Below are 21,800 nucleotides of genomic sequence, written 5' to 3' on the forward strand. Positions count from 1 at the left end.
ATCGTATAATCTTATAAATATAATATTTTATTGGTTTATATAAAATGGTACGAGACAAAGTCAACATGTCCTGAGGATGCCTCGTGTAGAGGAGAAACACGTGTCGAATTGTTTAAAGACAAATATTGGCGGAATTAACACTAAAGAAAACTCGAATCATTTGGATAATTATGGATTTCCGCAAGGTAACGCGAGCTTCAATAAAATTTCTTATATAAAATATACTGTAATTGCATTAAGTATATAAAATCATTTCGTGGGCTTGCTTTGTTATCATTTTTTTATTTTGTAGTTATCTTTCGTGTTCCTATAACATGGTAAGTACGATTTTACATTGTAATCATATATGTATTTCTAAAAAAATAGAAGCCTGCTGAGATTCTTGCGCCCGTTCTTCTCAAAGGCATCCTTCATCTTTTCCAATGTGTGGTAGTTTTTGACTTTCAATAAGTGATATTATATCTTATTTTGAATTTGAAAAAATAAAACAGTAACCACGACCACTATGTTCACGAAGCGTCGTCACAAAAAGAATTAGTTTCTTGCGTCACTTGTCCTCTCTCAGAGCGCCATTTGTTTCTGAAGCTGTGGTGGTGTCAGAAATGAAATCAAAAAGAATTCTAAAGGAAACCATTTTGAGAAAATAAATGCCTTGCCTTTTATTCAAGCTCTAAAGGCCGATGCATCCAATATATATAATTTATGTTTATACAGTTTATTTTAAATGACTTTTTATGAAATATTTCATATTTAAAACCATTATTTACCAAAGTGAACATAATTCATATTATATTGAATGCAGCACCTAAAAAACTAATTTGTTACATGGCAGTAATAAGTATATTACAGTCATTGTAAGATAGATATTGGTGGGTACCTGTAGTATTTGGTTTAAATAAGTGGCCGTTGAGTTTCTTGTATGGTCTTCTCACGATCTTAACTTTTCGAACAAATGGCAGATTTTCAGTCAGTAATTTAAAAGAAATAACTATTTATAGTGACGATTCAAAAGCGCTGTTTACCTTAGCTTAATTGAATAAAGATGGCAAAACGGCCGCCAATTATATAAAAAAAAAATATTGTTTGTCGGAAGAAAAAGGAGTGGTGCTAATACTACTCCTGATGTTACACATAATTATTATAGTTAGGTTCCTACCGAGCTTTTAGCTGTGTGTTGAGAATGGGACAGGCCGCCATCTTATAATGACGTCATAATGACGACTGGTTAGTGCCGTATGAAGTAATGAAAACGAAACGCAGTAATGTGTAAAACATTACTGTGTTTCGGTAACAAGTATGAAGTAGGTAGTGAAATTACTGAACAAATGAGACTTAACAACTTATGTCTCAAGGAGACGAGTGCAATTGTAAAGCCGCCTAGAAGTTTTGGATTTTTCAAGAATACTGGCCGGCACCGCATTGTAAAGGGCTGGGCGTATCAATTACCATCAGCTGAACGTCCTGCTCGTCTTGTCCCTTATTGTCATAAAAAAAAAATTAATCTTTCCATTCCATTGGTATACGATTCGACTTTGTATTGAGATTTTTAAAGATGTATCAAAATATAAATGTATATTTTCGTATCGCTCTGTATCTTAAGATATAAGAGATATAAAGATTATGCTGTATTATAGGTATCATGTGTGGTCTTCTGTTGATTTGTATTATCTATAAGTATATAATATTATAGCTGCCGTGTTAGAAGAGCCTTAATTTAACATCAAAGGTCCATCCCAGGTGTTACGCACGGAGGTAACACAATTATTGTAATTTGTGTTCAGGCTGTCGTAATAAAAATAAATCATTAATATCAGCTATTTCACCCATAAATTACATTTATTGCTTGTAGTTCACCAACAATCAATGTCTTAAGTCAAATTAGAATCAAATCAAATAAATCTATACCTACTTACTTCACATCATCAACATTGGATAGCCTCAACTGTTAGAGTAAGTAGGTAGTATATAGACAGATAGAAACAGTTATTACCTACTTATCACATGAACTTACCTTAGGTATTGATTATTTTAATTTTTTGTTTCATTATCAAAATAGGTACTAATATCAAAACAAGGAATAAATTTATTGCAAAGGGAATTATATAATATTACATATTTCTTCAAAACTCCCCGATTTGACATCACCTTGCATACCTACTTCAATTAATAGGTATTACACAGAGAAGTTGACTTTCCATTTTAACTTTAGGTAGAATATTTTATAATGTTACAATATGCTAGGTAATAAGTTTCTAGTACCTAACAAAGGTAGTGTGTAGGTACTTATCTACTTAACTTAATAATTAATACCTGTTTAAAAGATCTACTTATCTAGGTAAGGTAGGTAGATACCTAAATATGGCTATATTCCTACAATTTGTCACAAAACTTGACTTTTCCACACACACTTCATTTAAAGATTTAGTTTTAGTTTATTATTATTTATAGTAAGAAGGTTTCTAACTTGTAGTGGGTCGGATAGCAATACTCCATAGGTATTTTTAATTTCATAGTTAAATTTTATTAAGGCACCTAATTTTTGTATTGCCTATAAGTATAGTAATAAAATCTAAAAAAAATACATTGCCTAGGAAGGTAGAAATGTACTGGATTTCATTTAAATAACAACCTAGATCAAAAATTTATTGTCATATATAATTATTTACTATAAAATTTAGACAAAAAATACATTTTAATTCTATGGGTTTATTACTAGCAAGGTACCTACGTTATATTAAATTATTGGCTTATTTAGACGTGGTAAGAATATCTTTATCAAAATAATTGTAGATAAGATACCTACGTCATAGGATAGGCAGCTTAGTACCTATAAACTAGTACCTTACTACCTTATCATTTAAAATACCTCGTAAATGTTTAAAAACGTAGTCTATACTTAACTAAAATTCATTTTAGGTAATTGAAGTCATCCAAACGTGCGCAATTTAAAATAAATTAAATATTCTGATAAAAAGTTACAGTAACATCAGAGAATATTTTTGAAAATATAGAAATTTAATTCTTATTAGTTACAAACGTGATAAAAAAGTTTACATTTAATTAATATGATCATACCTTCAAATGAGCGAGCATTGTTCCTTCCGTCTTCCGAGACATTAGTGATAATAAAAAAAAACACGAAAAACACAAAATAATAATCAAACAGTCTCAACACAATAAGCTCCCATGGTGCACAGTCAGTCACGTAAACAAACACAACAAAATATTATAATTCACAGATCGACTTAGTTCGTAATCGTTCGCTGTTCTGTTACAAGCGGAGCGGCACACGTCCTGCTCGCGAGCGCGCCTACACAATAATGCTGACAGATCGAAGCTCTGACAATAAGCGCGCGCTACAATTGACCATCGCCCCCCCGCCCCCGCGCGCGAGCGACAAGGACGCACCGTGCCGATGTCACTGCCCTACAAACAATGCCGTCTTTCAAGAGCTCTAAGTCTCAAATCATTAATCGAACTCGCCTTATGTACTTGATGACATCTTCTTCATACCTTATAGAATCAGTATTCAGCGCAAAAAACGAATTGTATTTAGAATAACGTTTACATCTGATTGTCTAGTCGGTACAAAGCGTGTTCCGTCTCTCACCGACGGCTCCAGTGACTGCAGTGCGTCTCTTTCCCGCCGGTCGCGTGGTGCCCGGGCCGCTTGCTGTCTCGCTCTAGGCTCCGCCCCGCGACGTCTTTACGTCCGATGCAGTGTGCGTGCTCCTAGCATTGTAAACTGTACAAGCACACCACAATAGCTAGTGGGTGTGTTAGGGCGTTTAAAAAGTCGATACAACCTTTGTTTGCGAAGAAAATTTTCTTTTTCGACAGTATGCTTGGGCGTGTTGTGGAGATCGCGCAAGGCGTGGTCGAAGAAAATTTCCTTTTGTACGCCTCTTGGAGCGAGTATTGTTACGTAAACGGACTTTCCCATCGGAGCCCCGGTGAAATATGAGGCCGTAACGTCTTTAGAAGCGTCTACATTTGCATATCAGGCATTGTTATTCGCTCATATAGCAAACTGGTTGTTAACATTTATATGTCAAAAGAATCGTTTAATCTTTATTGGAACATGTCGCTGTTGTAGTAACCTACTACTACGTGACTCTTCCTGTCATTTGTTCACCATATTATTATTATTATTATTAATATACCATAGACAATATTGATTCATGACCCATGTTGCTGATAATTCTTCAAAATTAAAAATTGAGATTTATATTTGCACGAAATAGATTTAGTGTTAACAGGTCGGTTGGTAGGTAATAGGTAATTTTGTAGTAGGTAGATAACCTACTACAAAATTAGATTCATCTAAGTATTTTATTTTGTGCAATAATACTACCATATGATACTTGCAATAATTACCTATAATAATTTATAATAATAACTAATAATCTACTATTTAACCTTCGCTCGACTCGCCACAAGTTAGGATATCATCCCCACTATCTCGATGTGTGGCGGTCCTACACAGTGCGGTTTTCAAGGAGCTTTCTTCCACGTACTACAAAGCTGTGGAATGGGCTTCCTTGTGCGGTGTTTCCGGGACGATACGACATGGGTAGGTACCTTAAAAAAATCGCGTACACCTTATGAATAGGCCGACAACGCTACTGTGATTCCACTGGATGGTTGCAAGAGACTGTGAGCAGCAGTGATCACTTAAGTGACCAGAATTAATTTACATACTTATAGGTAATTAAGAACTTTTTTAATTATATTAATAATAAATATATTAATTGATTTCTAACTACCCGTTTGTCCTCTTCTTCAATTTAAAAAAGAGAACTTAATGAAATCAAAACTGAACTTACCTGATAATGTGTAGTGGGTATATTATCGGTAGGCACCTGAATCTATTAATATTTAACATACTATTAATAAGCAAAAGTTACCAATCATATCAGCATTGCACTGTGACTAAACCATGTGGAATTTTTATAGCTGGTTAGGTACGGGATTCATTTTTTGTTTTCATTAAAGATTGACAACGGTACTCTGAAATGGTTTTATACTTACTCATTGTTAAACATCTCAATTTAATTATCTGTAATACAAGTTGTGGCCAGCTGTAGTCAACTGACTTAGTCTATGTTGAACGCTTGTAGCAGTAACATGCATTCAGATGCTGGCTTCTGTGTACAATATGTTATCGTATAGGTTTGAGATACTGTTTTAAATACTCTATAGACACAAGTTAAATAAGTTTAACATAAAGCTTCTTTATAACATGCTTAGTATAATTATATTTTATATTCAATCTGGTAATGATATGTCATCGCGGTGAACAATGGTAAATTATACTCGTACCTACAGGGCGTCACATAGCAATGACACAGAGAGGTAAAGTAGGTACCTTAAATATTGTACATGTAACATTTTACTGAAAGAAGACTTTTGTTTTACTTAAAAAACAATTTAGACTGCAATCAAATAGTTGACTGGTTGCCGGGAATGCCTGGAACCGGGATTCGGACATGATTATGTCAGTTGTATAGGTATTACAGGAATATCATCTTTTCATTTTTGTGAACAAAATTTTACATAAAATGTTTAAATTCATGGTCTTGCTTTTATTTTTGATGCTTAGTAGGTACCTACCTAAGCAGCAAAAAAATTGCCACATGATGAAGCCTTTCGATAGGAATGATAAAGTTAGAGGCTATTTTTTTCTCGTGTAGGGGGTTCGATTTCCGGTTCAATCAAGAATATATGAATGCAGTTGAAATTGATTTTTTTATTAAAATAAAGTCTTCTTACAGTAGAATACCTATTACATCTACAATATTTAAGGTACTTTTCCACCATGTGGCACACCCGTGGGACGCCCTGTACGTATAGATATTACTTATAAAGATTTGTTAAGAATGTGAATATCAAAAACCTTGGCTCAATGTTATCAAGTGGCGCCCTATTGTTTGTGCGGGATGATGTCTCTACAGGATAAGTCATAGGTACCCACTAGCTTCTGTCTTTGTCCGCTTTTAATGCGAAATATTCTTTTCTGACAGCGCAGTTACCTGTGTGCAAAATTTCATTATGATCAGCTAAGTAGTTGAGACGCGGAATGACAATCAACGGACATTAATTAGAATTTGTTACCAGATTGAATGTAAGACGCTTGCCTTGAAGCTAATCTTCAGCAAGTACCTACAAATGTAGACACAATATGACCCATATTGTAACGCAGCGCAGGCGTGGAGGAATCTGTGTCTCGGGGATATATGGGGGAGGGGGTCCCCCATGCGAGGAGTATTATCTACCAAGGGGGAGGTGGGGAGGGGGGTAGCGTCTCTACTTCCACGCGAAATTGCTTTTTGTTTGACGTGTAAACTCCACATTGAAATATCGTATGCTACGTTTCTTGTTCAATTCAATCGATGTTATTCTGTATTAAAATAGCTAAGTTCGAGATGCTTACAAATGGTTCCTCACTTTTATGATGTGAATACCTATGTATAAGGCCTTTTATATAAAGATATACCTTTATTATGCCGGTATTTTCTTGAACATAACCTTGTATAGGTACATACCTACTTTTGCCGGTTAGTTTTGTTAATTTGGCCATTTCCGAAAAATGTTATCTAATAGCGTAGCTACAGCTATATACCTACATATAATCTGTTGTTATTTTTTGTATAACAAATTATAACTTTAGTATTTTCTTTGATTAGATCGAGTGTTACATATTTGATTGAAATATTTTTTGAAGGATTAAAACGCGTGTATTTGTAACTAACTGTTTTTACAATATTAATTAGTAAGTTTTGACAAGTAATAACTCGACTCCTGTCAACCGCAGTAGATACTCCTGAAAACGTGCCCTGAAAAGTTCACAAAACTTCGGGTTAAAATAATAATAAAAATGTAACTTTAACGCAAAAAACTTATTTAAAATACTGTTACAATTATCTACACGCGTTTTAAAAATATGGCTTACCATGCTTTGTTTGAATGTAACTGTCTATACGTAATAACATGAAGACCCCCCAGGTAAGGTAAGGGGTGTGAACCCCCAACCCTTTTGTGCAAAGATTGCGAGAAGACCCCGCGCCAGCCAATTACTTGATTGGTTTTTGGTGTTTTGTTTGTGAATAATTCAGTTTCTTAGTTTCAAAGATTGTGTGCTCTCAGATTTTAAGGGGTCCCCAATTAATTGAGAGATTGGCGAAAGTTTGTGTTTGATCGCTTTGATACAATTGGTGAATAGGTAGAGTAGGCTGGGGACTACCGTGACGTAAGTAAGTATAATATTGAATATTGAAAGGTTTATTTATGGTAGATTAGAACCGCATTTGTTTTAAAAGTGCATCAATGGAGGATAAAAGAAATTTGTATAGCATTCAAAAGACAAAATTTGACACGTATATTTTCGAAATATAAAAAATTTTCAGCAAAAAAACAACCGCCTTCAAAAACACTATTCCAAAACAATAGATATAATGTTCACTAAAAAGTATAAAAATAATTGCGTATTTTTATACAATCTAAATTTTTAATCTCATTCTAGTTACGATTATTGTTGCTATTTTTGGAATTGGTGTCCTTCGGCCGCAACCCGCTCTCGCCTCTCGTCTCCTCACGACTCAAGCACATCTCACCTATAACCATGTATGTAGTAACTAGAATGAGATTAACAATTTAGATTGTATAAAAATACGCAATTATTTTTATACTTTTTAGTCCACATTATATCTATTGTTTTGGAATAGTGTTTTTGAAGGCGGTTGTTTTTTTGCTATTTTTTTTTATTTTATGATTTTTAGTGAATTTGAAGTACACTAACTAACAATTTGTCTAAATATGTGTAAATATACAAAAAAAATTAATGCAGCAATGAACGTAAGTACTTTGCAATTTGATTACAGACAGTGTTCCGTTACTTTGTCATGGATTCCGTTATCAGAACCTAACCAAACTCTCACCAAACTATTTTTGAAGTATATGCTTTCCAATAAAAGAAGAATCATCGAAATCGGTTGGCGCGATATTGAGTTATTCGTGAATTTATTTTCCACTTTGCTATGCGTATGTATAGCAAAATTTAAGACTTTTATGGTTTTATCATAGATTCTACTGTCAGATCTGGACAATCAGAATGGGACCATTCGGGAAGCACCAGCTTTCAAATAAAAAATAATTATCAAAATCGGTGCACACATTCGAAAGTTTTGAGGTAACAAACATAAAAAAAATACCGACGAATTGAGAACCTCCTCCTTTTTTGAAGTCGGTAAAAAAAAGGAAGTACCAGGCGTAAGCCCCTAGAAAATTTAAAAATATTGGCAAATTGCTAGTTGCATACAGTAAATATTGATGAAACTAGCAACCTTATACTTAGTACACGACCATAGTGCCAATGTACAACTGACAATGTTGATGAGAGTGTAAGATGACTGTGAAGTATCTACGTCAGTAGGGTGACACATGAAGTTCTGTATAATATCTGCCTACCTTCCACTTAGACAAGCTCATTATATGTACCTATATATAAGAAATATATAGGAAGTTGTTATTATGAGTGAGAGGCTTCTTTGTCCTGGATGCCACCTAAATATTAGTCATGCTGTAGTGTACAAGCGCTATCTGTTGGTTTGCAGTTCGCAATTGCGCGTAGCCGAAATATGCAACGATACACCTTAGCTGTACTTATTAAAATAATATACTAATCGAGCTTTATATGCACCAATTCAGTAACAAATCAAAGTTGTCGTCACGACTGATTGTACAAATTGAACTAAAGAAGCATCGAATGAAAGGCCGGAGACGGAAATACCACGCGAGGGCCTCGCATTAGATTGAAAACGGAGATCTTTAAATAGATAGCGTGGACGCGCTAAGTGATGCCAATTAGCCTGAGACGCGCCCTTCGCTGACACCGGTTAGTTCATGTCGCCGATCGGTTCCACTTTTGAACTGATTCTTGTGTCATTGTGGCATTGACAGTTAGCGTTCTTTATTCTCTGTCTAACGGCTACGGCTAGTTAGTCTAAGATAAGCCATTTGCTGACACTTTAGTACCAGCATCTGATGTGGGTCTTCTTTTTTAAATCTTGTATCAATCTCACTTTGACATATTGCTTTCTTCATTAACTGTCTTATCATAGAAATAAGTGTATATAGCATAACTATAGGTATATATATAGTATATAATAGGGGTCATAAATTAGTTTCGCTCGGGGTCCGTCTTAAGAAATGCAATGACGATGACGGTCCGCACATAAGCAAATGTATATACGGAAATCACAAAGGTATTTTTACAAGCCAATGAGATAATTACATTTTTTGTTGCGGACTATCTGTCTGAAGTTTGGAATAAAATTGGTGCATGCTATTGTCATTCTCATCCTGGCGATGTTCATCAGTAAAGCTAATTCGCAATCTGCGAACTCTTTCTCGCTTGTTAGCTCGTTACTTCGCCCGGTCGTTTTCATCAACAAAGATAATGCAGGATACATTTTTATAAAGTACGTACTCTGTAGTACAATCCCTGTGTTCTCGCGGATCGCACAAAATGAGTTGTTAGTCCCATTTGTAACGTCGAAGCTAGTTTCATTTAACAACTTTATTTATGTCATTTTGACTTAGACATAGGCGTGAAGTAGCGGCCTAGTGACGCTATGTTTTGCAAAGGTTAGTGTCGAATATCATCCCCCCCCCACCCACTCCACCAGAAGATGACAGCGGTCTCCACCCCAGGAGTGTACCGGCTCTACCAGATATATTTGTAGTCATAATTGTGGAGGATCACGTAAATATTATTGTATATCTAGCAAAAGCACTGACAAAAGTAAACATATAATTGTTTAATATTTTGTATTTATTAGATACTCTGCGTTCATTCAATGGTAGGCTATTCATGAAGAGATAATTTATTAAGGTATTCTTTTAGCAATCTAAGTATATGTGGTAGTTACACAATTCTGCATCGTACAAGTTCAGTATTTTCTCAACAACTTAAGCCACGTGATATAAATTAAGATACAAGATAATTACCAACATAGGTTGACTATTCACCCGAAATGAAAAGCAGGTAGACATGATAATTCTCTATCAACATCAACCCGTAACCGTCTTCAAACGCTTAATCAAAGAAAATGAACTAAGCATCGTAACGGAAATCCTCCATTATTGCAATTAGATCATCTATGCCTCATAGCTTAAGGTTCATCCCTCCCTATTTAATGCGACCCCACATTTTCGAGATAACGGGTTCGTTTCACCCCTTCCTCCCCTTCGTGTCTCGTATTCGTGTTTCGGTGTGACATTAGTCTTGTGTTCTTACCTTCTATATGATTTCTACATTGTACATTATAAAATTCCTGCCATATCTTATTGAGTGGGTTGATATCTATATTTTTGGTAGGTAGGTATCTACTGAGACAAGGTAGACAGGAAGAAACATAGATATTTTTCTCGCTTACTTCATTTATATGTATTCCTTAATGTTAGACTGCTTTAAGTTCCATCCAACAAGTCACATAAAAAAAGTAAAGATCTGACATATTTTTAATCATTTGGGGTTCAATGTATGAACCACATAGCACGACGGGCTCACAATCATGAGTTATCTCTACAAATACCAACAGTTAATACCTATAATGAAAATATCATTATATCTTGTAAAAAAAAAACTTTTAACGTCATGAAGCTACATCAGTTAGTAATGGTGCTTTGACATGGGGCGAAGAAATGATAAGGAACTCCAAGCCCATTTTACAAGAATAACAAAACTGCTTAGCCTGCTTAATATATGACTATTACCAAAAAAGCCATTCGTAAGTTATAAATATCTATAAAATCTGCTGTAGCAACCTACCTAAGCCTTCTTTGCCTTTTTTTTTGTATGGAATAGGAGGACAAACTAGCGTACGGGTCACCTGTTGTTAAGTGATCACCGCCGCTCACACTCTCTTGCAACACCAGAGGAATCACAGGAGGCAAGGCCTATATTAAGAGTATTTCTTAAATGATTGCTCAGTAATTACTGTTATCATGATAGGTATGTAGTATTACACATTAAGACTAAAATATATGAGGGATGTATTAGATATAACAAGTAGATTTTATTAATTTTTTGCTGGACCACGTGTAATCTAATCCTTGAAAAGTCCTCTTTGACGAATGAACCGACAACAAAACAAATTGTAAACAAACTAATCATTTTATTTGTGACAGTATCTATGGCCTACATAACTTATTTAACACTGCAGAACATACTATCCTAACCTTCTACACATAAACATTGCACATACCTAAATGAAAAATGCATATTTCTAGGAACATGAAAAAGCTTTTAATTTTGGGTTTCAGTGGTTTTAATGTGTCGCAAATGGAGCCATTAGCTAAACTAATCGCGGCCGCTTCGGTGTTGGACGAATCGCTTTTTAACTTACAAAAATGTCTTCCATGTGAAGCACTTAAGCGGTTAATTTATATTTGGGATGGTAATAACGCTTATTACAGTGCCGCAGTTGATGTAAATTGAGATTTTAAATGTATTTCAGTAACTTAGCGTAGATGTTAACATTCAGTCATTATTGATTGTGTTGGCATGAAACTTAAATAGGTTGGTTATTGTCTTAGGTAATGTTCAACATCAATATTATTAGAAATTTTCACAGCTGTCACAGACTGTCTAGACATATAAATGATTTGTTTCTTCTTTCTTCTATATCTAGATACCTACCTACTTAGTACCTACGTACATATATCTACTGTGCCCATAATGTATCACAGTCCAATCTTGTGTCAAAGCGATGCAGTACCGACAGAAAGTGTCAAGTAGGTATCTAACGCTTGCTAAACGTCAGTAGATGTTAGTTTCCAACCGGCAACTTTGGAAATTTCTGAAGGGTCAGCCTTGACCTGACATCACTTTAATTCTTACCTACCTGTTACCTACCTCAGCTTATCCTATATAATTTTTCCTCCGTAGACTGTATTAACTATGTACAACTACACTTTATGTTCAATATTTCTTATAGTTAGTTCAACTATCGATTTAAACGATAACCAATCTACCTACTCCTTTACTTTCAAACAATTACATGCTTACTTAATCAGTTGTAAATGTTAAATCTAGCCTGTTTATGAGCTAACAAACATATTCTAGACATAGATAAGAAAAGATTTAACAAATATTTTCACGCTTGAAACGGCTTTAGGGCGGGAGTTTAGTAACCGTACAATGGGTATTGTGTAGTGGGCGTGCGCCTTTGTTTCCCTCGACCAATCAGAGCTCGGCACACAACAATACAACTGTATTGGAACGTGAACAATTCTAATTGTTTGATTGGCGGTCACGCTGTGACGTCACGCTTTTAAATAGATTTTACATTTTTACGTTATGTTTTTATGTAGTTGTATGGTGTCTGTATCTGGAAGAGAAGGCTACTATAGTTGTAGCTAAACCTGAATGAAAAAACCTTCTACGGTAAGTGAAAGGTCTTAGTAACATAACGTACTTTTAAATAAAATCAGTCTTAAGAAAATGATAATTTAAAATCTTTGACTTTTTGCTATCAGTATGTAGTACCTACCTACCTAAACTTAAATCAAAATCATATAGTTATCTTTGGGTTTATAAAGAAAAAATTGATTTCACCCACAATCTTTTCCAAGTCCAGAGGAATCACAGAAACATTAATGGCTGCACCAGCACGGAACGCCGGAGGTCGTGGGTTCGAGTCCCGCATCGTTCATAAAATTTTATTTGTGTATTAATGGCTGGTTAGGAAGTTGTACCAACGTGCTATTTGTCCTGGAAACACCGCACAAGGAAACAAAATTACGAAATGAGCATTCAATAGTTTGGATTGTTTTACCATCACACAGCATCCACAAGATGGTGAACTGAATGATCATAATAATTGACAAAGTCCGCACTGTGTTACCTACTTTAGAAAATCTAACATATAATAGAAATATTCCGGCAGGTATGATAATTTTATTGACCAATTTCTCTGCCACATACATCTATCCACACACGGACGGAGAAAAGAATATTATTAATTTTATGACAAATTTAATTGACACCAAATAATTGATATTAATATATATTTTATTTACTTTTATTTTATTTCTATAAGTGCACTCCTATTATCCTGTAAGTGCTATATTAAAAAACAAACAAAATTTCTGTTTCGGATAAATGTACGGTACGGTATTACGTACAGAGGCGTGCAGTAAATAACCTATTCGTAGATACACAATAGATATATTATTAATTCTCTGTATCAACTATTCTGGTACCTACTTATCTATGTACCTACTGCTATTAAAATCCTAACGGGACACTAAGTGTATTTTCCTAATAAAAGTTTATAAACTAATTTATTACTTAAGCGCTAAGGTTAAGTACACACTAAACGTAGACAATAATGTTTTTATCGGTAATATGGGTAATAATCTCAGGTTATGTGCAGATGGCTTCTAGCTATAAGTTATATTAAACGTAGGTTTAAGTACCTAATATATCTATTCTTCTTTTCTAATGTCTTTTGTTGTCCGCTAGTTTTTTAAAGTATCTATGTAGTTTGTATTATCTAAGCTACCTACTTGCTAAACGGAACAGTTGTTTACAGAGAACTTGGCTGTTTGTTCCCGGATGTCTCAGTTAATATTAATCGATAGGTCAGCCCTCGCACTTCTCAGTGATTTCTTCTTCAATCATCCGAGGCGAGGATGCCTCAAACTGAGAGAGGAGATGTTGGCTCACCAAATTCTGGCATGAGACTGAATAAGGCGAGTCACGTCTCCTGAGGATGCCTCGTGTAGAGGCGAAACACGTGTCAAATTGGTTGAGCACAAATATTGGCGGAATTCACACTCAAAATAACTCAAAAGGTTTAGATAAGATTTAATTAGATTTAAGTTATAATATGAGTTATATGAGGACAGTCGACGACACCTGTTCATAACATCCGGCTTTGTATGGTCTTAGTAATGAACGCGAATGTACAGTCACCAACAATAGTGCAATAAATAACTTATTTTTAAGGTCCTGTATCCGAAACTTAAGGAAGGGAAAATCTTTTATTAAGATTTTGCTATAGCTTTGTCAGTCCGAATGTTTGTCAGCGGGCAGTAGTATATTATCAAAGTGTGTATCACTATCGCCGCTATAACAATATAGCTCATAGAAACTTAGTTAGCGAATCCCAAAATAGTTTCTAACATAACTGTATCTAACCTACTGGCTTCTTAGTGGCCTCTATGGAACAGATACAATACAACAGATATCGAAATGATCATCATCATCACTTTAAATTGAAGAATTGAAATAATGTTTTTAATTCTTTATTATTTTCAAACTTAAGTTAAAATGTTTGAGTATTATATTAGTAAAATATTTATAAAATTACAAAGCTGTAAAATTATTGATTTCATAGAGTGGCAATAAGTGTCTCGCTACTTTTCTCATTAAACTTCAGCTTTCCGCAGTAGTGGTAAATGGTAAAATGTATAGGTATGCTATACATATAACTTTGACATTCAAAGGCAAAATAGACAAGGGTACAATAAATATAAAGTTCATCAAAAAAAAGACATGGAATTGGAAAGTTTGTAAAAATCTGTAAGGCACGAGCGAAATCGTGTTTAATATTTCTAATCAGAAATAAGTAAACTTAAATAGATATCGTGATTCTAAGTATTCGAATAATATTAACCTACTTGTTGACTTGATAATATTGTAAGTATCTATTAAATTGAAACATTTGATAGGTTAGAACTCTTAAAAATCAGAAAATGATATTTACTCTTAAATAAATTTTATTCTCACAAATATAGCATAAAGCTATAGAAGCGAAGAGGAAAACTCTAGAAAGATAAAACAAAATGATACGTTCAATGCTTAAATAAAGCTATTGAAATATTCGAACAAAAACCGCAGTGTACCGTCGGCACCCGGCACCTATCTCCAAATGAAAGACCCGAACACAGAATAAAGGACAAACAAAACGTGTATAGAAGCGGGACTAAGCATTTCCAAGACGCTAGGGAGAAGGGGGAAAAGGTGTGAGACAGGGGGTGAAAAGCGACATTACAACCAACAACGTGCAGTCATTGGAAATTGAGCTGTAACCCATGGTAATACAGGTGGTTGCGGATGAAGTATCTCCGAATATTTGCAATGGTTCGCATTGTCCATTTATGAAAGAGCTCTGATAGTGCATTATGGAGGGGGGAGGCTGGTTGGGTGTAAATGGGGGGTGTTTGTTGAAATCTAAAGCCACGTAATAAATACTCGAATGAGGAAACTTGTATGTACAATAGTTGGGAATGTTATATTAGTAATAATGAAGCCTGTAGGTACATAAATGACTGTGAAGTACATTTGGTTTTAGTTTGTCCTGTCATCCGGTTAATCGAAAGGAATTTTAAATTATTAAGTTCCAACTTGGCAATAATGTTCACAAAAGCAAGGGCAAGTGAAGTACACCTTCCTAAAAGGCCGGCAACGTGTAGTGCAGTAGGAACATGTGGGGGGCGCTCATTAATAAACACCAGATGAGCCCTACACTCTTTTTTCTCCTCTTAACTTCGGATTGTATATGTTTCAATCAGAGTTTGTGAAACTTGTGCAATCAATATTTCTATATCTTTCTCTTTACATGGAGCACCGCAGTCACCAGACGGTCAGTCATCACCACCGGATAAACTCTCTAGCAACAGCGGAGATATCATCGTAACAACAAAAATGGTATTTAAGGAGGAATAAACGCCTTTTCGAAGGTGTCAATGTTCGTATCGTCTTAGAAAAACTTCTCAATGAGGTTCATTCTACAGCTATCTCCTTTGCAGTCAATGTCAACTCGTTTTCTTTGACTAAAAATATTATAATACTTATGTATAAAATACAAAATAATAGTAATTCAACTCTGTTACAAGACATAGCAACGATGAGCGACGAAAAAAAATACTGGTGATCCAATGCAACAAACATTGGATACATGATGACACAATCCCAAAATATTTATAATATGCTGCCAGTACCCTGGCTGCATGGATATTGGCGCCTATAATAGGTTAGGGCACCAAATACCGAAATTGGAAGTATAAAATATGGACTTTTTATGGCCTAGGGAGGCATTTTGAGAAATACAACGTCAAAGGATGTAAAATAGTAGTAGAATTTTTATATACTTAATATGTTCTTAGTAAGAATAAAAAAAAACATGTAGATGGTTAGTTTATGAAAATTTTTAATTCCCAAATGTGTCCAACAAGAGGTATACTATTTTTATTTGGAAATCTAAAAAAATTTAAAGATTATTTTTCTTTTTATAAAATGTTACAAATAACTGATTCAACGTTTTCTGAAAGTCAACCCCAAAAGGAGTATAATAATGGTGGAAAATTAGCTTATCAATGTTACAATTCTTATAAAAACACTCTGATAAATATACCTTCTGATATTGTCAACGTTGTTGGAGAATTACTCTCCAAGGGGGCGAAATTATTCTTAATTCATCTGGTAAGTATTGAGTATTTAAAAAAAACTAAGACAATGAAGACGCTAAGGGCGTAGAAGGGTTTTGTTAAAAATAACAATTACTATAAAATAACATACCCGTAGGCGGCATTTCGGTAAATAGTCAAGCTTCCTTTGGTCTACCTATCTATTGTGCTAATGGTCTCGGGTTTAGTTCCAGTAAGAAAAATGCTTTTATACACATTTTATTTGGAATTTTATTAAGACATACCTACATATAGATACTTTGTTTAGTTTAGATGCTGCTTACGAAAGTATTTCCGATTTAGATATATCCACTGAAATACACATTAACGCGTCGTAACGTTAACCATTCCGGTTATTCTAAGTCACTAGGCATGTTGAACATAGCTATGTCACGTCTAGAACCTTATTATTTAGACTAGAGATGCTGTGGGGGACATCTTTAATAAGAAAGAAAAAAAAATGGTTCACTTCGGGAATTTTCTACAGCTCGAAGTTAAAAAAACGCTCCTTCGTTTAAGCTTAAATTAAAAACCAAGTGTCATTAGATATTCCATCGAAGATTTAAAATAGTATTAAACAGCATGTCTCGTAATATCTTTTAAAATACTCATAAATTTCAAGTACATACAAAACGCCATCATCATTAACAAAGTTTCCATAAAAATGTGTAAAAGAAAGTAGCCATAAACAGTGGAGATTAAGAGAGCATCCATCTTTACGGTACAGTGGGTAAATAAAAATAGCACACAAGGGGGCAGAGGGGCCGAAACGTAAAAAGTGAGGCGGTATGAGCAGTCGGATCTTTGTGCTTTACCCCTTGTAGCGTCAGCATACTCATTTAATTAATTAATTAAAAATAGGTTTTATGATCTGTTGTTTTAGTACATTTAGTCACTAAGTCTTATTAAGTTATTTTTTTAAATTAGAGGGAGCAAACAGGCTTGTGCTCCAGAGTGATGGTGAAAAAACAGATCAGTGAAAAGAGACCAGCAATACCCGAGGTCAATAGATGCGTTGCCAGCCTTTGGCATGGTCGTATGCTGAAGGCCCTTTTTAAGAAGATCGATGTATAAAGTAAATCTGAACGAAGTTTTAGAACGAAGTGAGGACCTTGGCCCGTTCATTCAGATCCCAAACCGTGAACTGCCTCCTTAGTACCTGGACAGGTGTAATTTTATGTATGTAAAATATAAGACAATCTGTTGCTATCTCATAGTAGGTATTATATTTTACGCCAAATTTTATACTTAAATTTATAGTCGATGCCGCAGTCGAACCCCTACCTCTCGCGATATGCGCCAGCGCTCTTACCAACTAAGCCTACCGCCAGAATGACGCATGATCCATTTATATATGTATGTTTGTCACAACTCTCGGTTTGTAGCGCCATCTACCGGATCTACTTTACAATGAATAACCTGCTAAACTCCAATAATTACATATTTTTAAGTAGATGTCGCTCTTTTAAATTTAAATTTAAGTGAATTTGCTAGACACTGTCATAACTATAAAGTTGACACCATTAACAAACATAAACTTTTTATGCCTACTACTCGGCTAATTAAAAGTTAGAAAGTCTTTCGTCTCTAAAACGAGAAAAAAAAGATCCGAGAAACTGTTCAAAAGAAATGAATTACGAAATTCAAAAGAATAATAATAAAAATGTAATCCTTTAAAAAAACGTTTATGTGGTAAAGGTTAGGTACTAATAACATAAATTACTTTTTTGATTGGGAATGGCGCGACTGCCCTCAGGCTATTAAATAATAATTTTTTTTGTACAATTTTACATTGCAACCAAATTTTTATAAAAAAAATAGAATCCAACATGCATTGCTATGCAGACGACAGCACTGGTGATGCCGTAGCCGTACACGGGCCATGCATCTCTCTCTCGGGAAATCGTCGACCAGTGCTGGGAGAAACTTGTGTCTTCTATCGAGTCCTCTCTCGAGAAAGTCGCGGAATAAATTGAACCTTGTCCAATTTAACCCCCAGAAGACTCTAGTTTGCGCGTTTACCACTAAAAACCCCTATTTGTCGTATCACCGCTCTTCGACAACACTTTCCTTAAAGCCTTTAGTATCGGAATACTGGGTCTCGAAATCTCGAGCGATTGCCAATTCCGTGGCCATCTGGAGGGCAAAGCCAAATCGGCTTCGAAGAAGCTGGGCGTCATTAATAGAGCACGGTAATACTTCAAGCCAGCCCACATTCTAGCGCTCTACAAAGCACATGTCCGGCCACACATGGAGTATTGCTGTCATCTCTGGGCTGGCGCACCCCAGTATCAGCTCGACCCATTCGACAACGTGCAACGCAAGCTTCTCTACAGCTGGAATTGTCGGGGACCCAGTGCTCTGTGTACGGCTGGACCACTTGGGGTTGCGTAGAGATGTTGCTTCATTGTGTGTCTTCTACCGCATTTATCACGGGGAGTGTTCCGAAGAGCTGTTTAACCTGATTGCTGCTGCCGAATTCCACCTTCGCACGACACGCCACAAGTTAGGATATTATCCCCACCATCTGGATGTGTGGCGGTCCTCCACAGTGCGGTTTTCAAGGAGCTTTCTTCCACATACTACAAAGCTGTGGAATGAGCTTCCTTGTGCGGTTTTCGTGTCAAGTTTCCGGGACGATACGACATGGGTACCTTCAAAAAAGCGCGTACTCCTTCATTCCTCCTTAAAGGCCGACAACGCTCCTGTGATACCTCTGGTGTTGCAAGAGATTGTGGGTGACAGTGATCACTTAGCACCAGGTGTACTTTACGCTCGTTTGTCCTCGTATTCGTATTATTATATTTCTGCGCCTATTTCTGCCGTGAAATGTGTAAGCATTACTGTGTTTCGGTTTGAAGGGCGCCGTAGCTAATGAAATTACTGGGCAAATAAGACTTAACATCTTATGTCTCAAGGTGACATGCGCAGTTGTAGTGCCGCTCAGAATTTTTGGGTCTTTCAAGAATCCTGAGCGGCACCGCATTTTAATGGGCAGGACGTATCAATTACTATCAGCTGAACGTTCTGCTCGTTTCGTTTTTTTATTATTTTCATAAAAAAAACTTGTTATTTATATCAATGACAAAGATATGCACTTTCTATATTTAGACCAAACTGAAATACGGATTCAGGAACGCAGTTGATATAAATCTATATTCTAAATAATCTAAGATTAGAGATCAAATATACAGATAGCGGCCGTTACTAACATATAAGAATTTTTAATATATTTATTATGAAAATATTTATATTTTTTAATTTAGAGAAAATAATATTCTAAATTAGCGATGATGGTCACTTAGTACCTATCAAGGACTATCAGATTTTTTTCGTGCTTTTTAAATAATTTGAAAACAATCTTCCTGTCAGGTACAGGGTCAATATTAAATTGATATCATAAATAATTCCATGTTGAGGTATTGCGTGGTATTTGAGAAAATAGGTCTAAAGTATGTTACTGTGTAATGTTGATTAAATATTTTATATATTTAAATAATGTCGGAAAAAACAAACTAAAAACAATTTTTTTGCTGTCTGTACTAGGCGACTATTCGAACTTGTCTGTGGGGAAGTAAAATGAAGAGACATTGCAAACTTTGTACTATAAGATATTAATTCAAAAGTTCACCTGACTATAGTACATGGGTATTTATCTATCAAATATGTTTCCGTTTAGTGATTGACATTGGTAAATTGTTTTTTTTTCTCTTTAAGGACCGGTCCAAAATTGGTTACCTAGCTAGGCCGATGTTTTTCTGTTGGTCTGTCAATAATAATTGTGCTGTTTTTATTAATTAATCATAAATATTCAAACCAATGAAGAATTAAGAAACGAAACAATAACAAATTGCCTTATAATCATGTTTTGTTTAAGTAACGCGATTACGCGAACATTCAAATAAAACACTTTTTAAAGGATTACATTTTTATTATTATTTTAGATGTATATATATATGTATTCTGTTGAAGCGCCTAATAAATAAATAACTATAATATCGATAACTTAATACTTAAATACCATATTTAAATATGCATTGTTAATATCTGTACGCTGATTATATTTATTTTTTGGAAAATGTTTCAGAGAGAAAAAATTTGATACTTAACAGTTAAGTTTGTTATTTCTAAAATACTTATGTTTTGCATTATCTTCTATTGTTTTATCTAATTCAATAAATAATTAAAGAAAAATGACGTATCCTTCGGTTCGCTCCGTCTCTTACACGGTTATTGTCTTTTGCCACTTCTTCTTCCGGAGACAAGCATGATATGTAAGTTTAAAATAATAAGATACAGACTTTGTTTTTACTTCTGTAACCAATCACCTATGTTCTTATACTAATCATGTATATCTCATACAAAAAAGAACTCGAAACTAATCCGATACAATAACAATCCTTAAATAAAACACTACGTGGAGCTGATTTAAGCTCCATCCATCCAGATATTAATGTCTCAGCAATAATTAATATTCCTCGCGATACAATAAAGGCTCACTTTGACGTTGGTATCCGTTTATGTCTGACTTACGGCGAACAAAGTCAATTGTCTGCATTCGATCTGGTTTGTAATAAGGCAAAAACATATTAGGTCTTCCTACAGTAAAAGCGATGCGATACTATAATTTTCACCACACCTGCGCGGAAAGTTCGCTTTTTAGCCCTGTTTTCCGATCAGACAGATATGGTAGATTCTTTCTTACTTACTTTAGATTCTTTTTTTACTATACAAGCGATCGCCATAAACACAGCCATAGGGTTGAAATACGAAGAACAATTATATATTACGCATTTAGCTTAAACTTGCCACAGATGGTGCTATGGCGCTTCCTCGTATAAAGTCTTGATGAATAATACTAGGATGATCTAAAGAAAAGCTTGGTCTGACTGAGAAAGTCAGAAAGAATAAATTGCCTCAAGCCATAGTTGCGTATGCATATAATACGTAAAGTTAGACAACACAGTGCAGATAAAGCAAGCAGTAATGTGGATTAAACTAAGGTATGTAGCAGCTTGTATTGTTTATGCCAGTGGTCAACAGAAGAACATGAGGCTCACTTTTAATTGAAGGCTATTGAATCCTATGGAATAAGGGGATGCTAGAACCTTCTATCCAAAATTGAAGGTCCATCTATTTTTGAACCATGATTTTGTTGCCCCATTAACATTTCGGTTTCGGTTTAAAGACATTTATTCTCATAAGATATAACATAAAATCACTTACATGAGAATTTTACATAAATATACAACATAATATTACTTTAGGTTTCTATGACTAAGCATGCAAAACAAACAAAGTGAACAATTACAAAAAATGAAGGT

The 21,800-nt window shown here is 34.9% G+C and overlaps 1 protein-coding gene across 2 annotated transcripts in view; it reads right to left on the minus strand.

Annotated features, from left to right (window-relative positions):
* LOC126978121 (transcription factor egl-13) overlaps window positions 1–21,800 on the minus strand; it is a 343,538-nt gene that overhangs the window by 136,229 nt on the left and 185,509 nt on the right. Inside the window, exon 1 of one of the 2 annotated variants that reach the window (XM_050826856.1) lies at window positions 3,076–3,304. The exons of the other annotated variant lie outside the window; for it this stretch is intronic. The gene's annotated coding sequence lies outside the window, so the exon portion shown is untranslated. Of the gene's footprint in view, window positions 1–3,075; window positions 3,305–21,800 lie in introns of those variants that run through there. 2 annotated transcript variants of the gene reach the window in all.

This window comes from Leptidea sinapis, chromosome 47 (genome assembly GCF_905404315.1).
Source record: "Leptidea sinapis chromosome 47, ilLepSina1.1, whole genome shotgun sequence".
Taxonomy (NCBI): Eukaryota; Metazoa; Arthropoda; class Insecta; order Lepidoptera; family Pieridae; genus Leptidea; species Leptidea sinapis.